This window comes from Arachis ipaensis, unplaced genomic scaffold (assembly GCF_000816755.2).
Source record: "Arachis ipaensis cultivar K30076 unplaced genomic scaffold, Araip1.1 Aipa1088, whole genome shotgun sequence".
NCBI classification, from domain to species: Eukaryota; Viridiplantae; Streptophyta; class Magnoliopsida; order Fabales; family Fabaceae; genus Arachis; species Arachis ipaensis.
Window position 1 is genome coordinate 6,568 of NW_015496166.1, and position 5,999 is coordinate 12,566.

A 5,999-nucleotide genomic window follows, 5' to 3' on the forward strand; every position below is an offset into this window, starting at 1 on the left:
ATCTTCGGCAGACTCCTCCGGTTTTTTTTTACTACGTGCTGACCCTCGTTCTTTAAATGACGCTATGTCGAGGAGGACACCTAAAGGCGAGCCGTAATGGCCTCATCTTCGGCAGGCTCCTCCGATTTTTTTCCGGCTTTTTTTACGTCGTGCTGACCCTCGTTTTTTAAATGACGCTATTCCGAGGAGGACACCTAAAGGTGAGCCGTAATGGCCTCATCTTCGGCAGGCTCCACCGATTTTTTTCCGGTTTTTTTTACGTCGTGTTGACCCTCGTTCTTTAAATGATGCTATCCCGAGGAGGACACCTAAAGGCGATCAGTAATGGCCTCATCTTCGGCAGGGTCCTCTGTTTTTTTTTCTGGTTTTTTTACGTCGTGCTGACTCTCGTTCTTTAAATCATGCTAACCCGAGGAGGATGCCTAAAGCCGAGCCGTAATGGCCTCATCTTCGGTAGACTCCTCCGGTTTTTTTTTACTACGTGCTGATCGTCGTTCTTTAAATAACGCTATGCCGAGGAGGACACCTAAAGGCGAGTCGTAATGGCCTCATCTTCGGAAGGCTCCTCCGATTATTTTTTTTCCAGTTTTTTTTTACGTCGTGATGACCCTCGTTCTTTAAATGAATTTATCCCGAGGAGGACACCTAAAGGCGAGCCGTAATGGCCTCATCTTTGGCAGGCTCCTCTGGTTTTTTTTTTACTACGTGCTGACCCTCGTTGTTTAAATGACGCTATGCCGAGGAGGACACCTAAAGTCGAGCCGTAGTGGAATCATCTTCGGCATTCTCCTCTGATTTTTTTTTACGTCGTGCTGACCATTATTTTTTAAATGAAGATATCTCGAGGAGGACACCTAAAGGCGAGCCGTAATGGCCTCATCTTCGGAAGCCTCCTCCGGTTTTTTTTTACTACGTGCTGACCCTCGTTCTTTAAATGACGTTAAACCGAGGAGGACACCAAAAGGCGAGCCGTAATGGCCTTATCTTCGGCAGGCTCCTCCGATTTTTTTTCTGGTTTTTTTTACATCGTGCTGACCTTCGTTCTTTGTTTTTTTTATTACGTCGTGCTAACCCTCGTTCTTTAAATGACGTTAAACCGAGGAGGACACCAAAAGGCGAGCCGTAATGGCCTTATCTTCGGCAGGCTCCTCCGATTTTTTTTCTGGTTTTTTTTACATCGTGCTGACCTTCGTTCTTTGTTTTTTTTATTACGTCGTGCTAACCCTCGTTCTTTAAATGACGTTAAACCGAGGAGGACACCAAAAGGCGAGCCGTAATGGCCTTATCTTCGGCAGGCTCCTCCGATTTTTTTTCTGGTTTTTTTTACATCGTGCTGACCTTCGTTCTTTGTTTTTTTTATTACGTCGTGCTAACCCTCGTTCTTTAAATGACGTTAAACCGAGGAGGACACCAAAAGGCGAGCCGTAATGGCCTTATCTTCGGCAGGCTCCTCCGATTTTTTTTCTGGTTTTTTTTACATCGTGCTGACCTTCGTTCTTTGTTTTTTTTATTACGTCGTGCTAACCCTCGTTCTTTAAATGACGTTAAACCGAGGAGGACACCAAAAGGCGAGCCGTAATGGCCTTATCTTCGGCAGGCTCCTCCGATTTTTTTTCTGGTTTTTTTTACATCGTGCTGACCTTCGTTCTTTGTTTTTTTTATTACGTCGTGCTAACCCTCGTTCTTTAAATGACGTTAAACCGAGGAGGACACCAAAAGGCGAGCCGTAATGGCCTTATCTTCGGCAGGCTCCTCCGATTTTTTTTCTGGTTTTTTTTACATCGTGCTGACCTTCGTTCTTTGTTTTTTTTATTACGTCGTGCTAACCCTCGTTCTTTAAATGACGTTAAACCGAGGAGGACACCAAAAGGCGAGCCGTAATGGCCTTATCTTCGGCAGGCTCCTCCGATTTTTTTTCTGGTTTTTTTTACATCGTGCTGACCTTCGTTCTTTGTTTTTTTTATTACGTCGTGCTAACCCTCGTTCTTTAAATGACGCTAAACCGAAGAGGACACCTAAAGGCAAGCCGTAATGGCCTCATCTTCGGCAGGCTCCTCCTATTTTTTTTCCGGTTTTTTTTACGTCGTGCTGTCCCTCGTTCTTTAAATGACGCTAACCCGAGGAGGACACCTAAAGGCGAGCCGTAAAGGCCTCATATTCGGCAGGCTCATCCAATTTTTTTTCGATTTTTTTTTACATCATGCTTACCATCGTTCTTTAAATGACATTATTCCAAGAAGGACACCTAAAGGTGAGCCGTAATGGCCTCATCTTCGGCAGGCTCCTCCGGTTTTATCCTATTTTTTTTTACGTCGTGCTAACCCTCGTTCTTTAAATGACGCTATCACGAGTATGGACACCTAAAGGTGAGCCGTAATAGCCTCATCTTCGGCAGGCTCCTCTGATTTTTTTTTCGGTTTCATTTTTACATCGTGATGACCCTCGTTTTTTTAATGACGCTATGCCGAGGAGGACACCTAAAGGCGAGCCGTAATGGCCTCATCTTCGGCAGGCTCTTCCGGTTTTTTTTTTACTACGTGTTGACCCTCGTTGTTTAAATGACGCTATCCCGAGGAGGACACCTAAAGGCGAACCGTAATGGCCTCATCTTCGGCAGACTCCTCCGATTTTTTTTCTGTTTTTTTTTACGTCGTGCTGACCCTCGTTCTTTAAATGACGCTTTGCCAAGGAGGACACCTAAAGGCGAGCCGTAATGGCCTCATCTTCGGCAGGCTCCTCCTGTTTTTTTTCTGGTTTTTTTTACGTCGTGCTTACCCTCGTTCTTTAAATGACGCTAAACCGAAGAGGACACCTAAAGGCAAGCCGTAATGGCCTCATCTTCGGCAGGCTCCTGTTTTTTTTCCGTTTTTTTTTACGTCGTGCGGACCCTCGTTCTTTAAATGACGCTAGACCGAGGGGGACAACTAAAGGTGAGCCGTAATGGCCTCATCTTCGGCAGGCTCCTGTTTTTTTTCCGTTTTTTTTTACGTCGTGCGGACCCTCGTTCTTTAAATGACGCTAGACCGAGGGGGACAACTAAAGGTGAGCCGTAATGGCCTCATCTTCGGCAGGCTCCTGTTTTTTTTCCGTTTTTTTTTACGTCGTGCGGACCCTCGTTCTTTAAATGACGCTAGACCGAGGGGGACAACTAAAGGTGAGCCGTAATGGCCTCATCTTCGGCAGGCTCCTGTTTTTTTTCCGTTTTTTTTTACGTCGTGCGGACCCTCGTTCTTTAAATGACGCTAGACCGAGGGGGACAACTAAAGGTGAGCCGTAATGGCCTCATCTTCGGCAGGCTCCTGTTTTTTTTCCGTTTTTTTTTACGTCGTGCGGACCCTCGTTCTTTAAATGACGCTAGACCGAGGGGGACAACTAAAGGTGAGCCGTAATGGCCTCATCTTCGGCAGGCTCCTGTTTTTTTTCCGTTTTTTTTTACGTCGTGCGGACCCTCGTTCTTTAAATGACGCTATCCCGAGGAGGACACCTAAAGGCGAGCTGTAATGGCCTCATCTTCGGCAGGCTCCTGTTTTTTTTCCGTTTTTTTTTACGTCGTGCGGACCCTCGTTCTTTAAATGACGCTAGACCGAGGGGGACAACTAAAGGTGAGCCGTAATGGCCTCATCTTCGGCAGGCACCTCCATTTTTTTTCTGGTTTTTTTTACGTCGTGCTGACTCTCGTTCTTTAAATGATGCTATCCTGAGGAGGACACCTAAAGGCGAGCCGTAATGGCCTTGTCTTCGGCAGACTCCTCTAGTTTTTTTCTTACTACGTGCTGACCCTCGTTCTTTAAATGACGCTATGCCGAGAAGGACACCTAAAGGTGAGCCGTGATGGCCTCATCTACGGCAGGCTCCTCCAATTTTTTTCCGGCTTTTTTTACGTCGTGCGGACCCTCGTTTTTTAAATGACGCTATCTCGAGGAGGACACCTAAAGGCGAGCCGTAATGGCTTCATCTTCGGCACGCTCCTCTGGTTTTTTTTTTACTACGTGCTGACCCTCGTTGTTTAAATGACGCTATGCCGAGGAGGACACCTAAAGGCGAGCCGTAGTGGAATCATCTTCGGCATTCTCCTCCGATTTTTTTTACGTCGTGCTGACCATTGATTTTTAAATGACGATATCTCGAGGAGGACACCTAAAGGCGAGCCGTAATGGCCTCATCTTCGGCAGCCTCCTCCAGTTTTTTTTTACTACGTGCTGACCCTCGTTCTTTAAATGACACTATCCCGAGGAGGACACGTAAAGGCGAGCCGTAATGGCCTCATATTCGGCAGGCTCCTCCGATTTTTTTTTGGTTTTTTTGTTTAAGTCGTGCTGACCATCGTTCTTTAAATGACGCTATCCCAAGGAGGACACCTAAAGGCAAGCCATAATGGCCTCATCTTTGGCAGGCTCCTCTGGTTTTTTTCCCTTTTTTTTACGTCGTGCTAACCCTCGTTCTTTAAATGACGCTATCCCAAGGAGGACACCTAAAGGCGAGCCGTAATGGCCCGATTTCGGCAGGCTCCTCCGTTTTTTTTTCCCATTTTTTTTACGTCGTGCTGACCCTCGCTCTTTAAATGACGCTATGCCGAGGAGGACACCAAAAGGCGAGCCGTAATGGCCTCATCTTCGGCAGGCTCCTGCTATTTTTTTTCCGGTTTTTTATTTACGTCGTGCTTACCCTCGTTCTTTAAATGACGCTAAACAAAGGAGGACACCTAAAGGTGAGCCGTAATGGCCACATCTTCGGCAGGCTCCTACTGTTTTTTTTCCGGTTTTTTTTACGTCGTGCTGTCCCTCGTTCTTTAAATGACGCTAACCCGAGGAGGACTCCTAAAGGCGACCTGTAATGGCCTCATATTCGGCAGGCTCCTCCAATTTTTTTTCGTTTTTTTTTACGTCGTGCTGACCATCGTTCTTTAAATCACACTATACCAAGGAAGATACCTAAAGGCGAGCTGTAATGGCCTCATCTTCGGCAGGCTCCTCCGGTTTTTTCCCATTTTTTTTACGTCATGCTAACCCTCGTTCTTTAAAGGACGCTATCCCGAGGAGGACACCTAAAGGCGAGCCGTAATGGCCTCATCTTCGGCAGGCACCTCCTGTTTTTTTCCGGAATTTTTTTTACATCGTGCTGACCTTCGTTCTTTAAATGACGCTAAACTGAAGAGGACAATAAAAGGCGAGCCGTAATGGCCTCATCTTCGCCAGGCTCTTCCATTTTATTTCGATTTTTTTTACGTCGTGCTGACTCTCGTTCTTTAAATGACGCTATCCCGAAGAGGACACCTAAAGACGAGCGATAATGGCCTCATCTTCGGCAGGCTCCTCCTATTTATTTTCCGGTTTTTTTTACGTCGTGCTGTCCCTCGTTCTTTAAATGACGCTAACCCGAGGAGGACACCTAAAGGCGAGCCGTAATGGCCTCATCTTCAGCATGCTCCTCAGATTTTTCTTTACGTCGTGCTGACAATCATTTTTTAAATGATGCTATCTCAAGGAGGACACCTAAAGGCGAGCCGTAATGGCCTCAAGTTCGGCAGGCTCCTCCAGTTTTTTTTTACTACGTGCTGACCCTCCTTCCTTAAATGACGCTATCCCGAGGAGGACACCTAAAGGCGAGCCGTAATGGCCTCATCTTCTAATTTTTTTTCGATTTTTTTTTACATCGTGCTTACCATCGTTTTTTAAATGACATTATTCCAAGGAGGACACCTAAAGGTGAGCCGTAATGGCCTCATCTTCGGCAGGCTCCAACGGTTTTATCCTGTTTTTTTTTACGTCGTGCTAACCCTCGTTCTTTAAATGACGCTATCACGAGTATGGACACCTAAAGGTGAGCCGTAATAGCCTCATCTTCGGCAGGCTCCTCTGATTTTTTTTTCGGTTTCATTTTTACATCGTGATGACCCTCGTTTTTTTAATGACGCTATGCCGAAGAGGACACCTAAAGGCGAGCCGTAATGGCCTCATCTTCGGCAGGCTCCTCCGGTTTTTTTTTTTACTACGTGTTGA

The 5,999-nt window shown here is 46.1% G+C and overlaps 1 long non-coding RNA gene across 1 annotated transcript; it reads right to left on the reverse strand.

Moving 5' to 3' along the window:
* Nucleotides 1-365: 365 nt before the first annotated feature.
* LOC110268611 lies at nt 366-801 on the reverse strand. Its single transcript, XR_002356855.1, has 2 exons — nt 646-801; nt 366-422 (listed from the first exon to the last, which is right to left on the reverse strand). It is a non-coding gene; the product is annotated as an uncharacterized LOC110268611 (long non-coding RNA).
* Nucleotides 802-5,999: the final 5,198 nt, after the last annotated feature.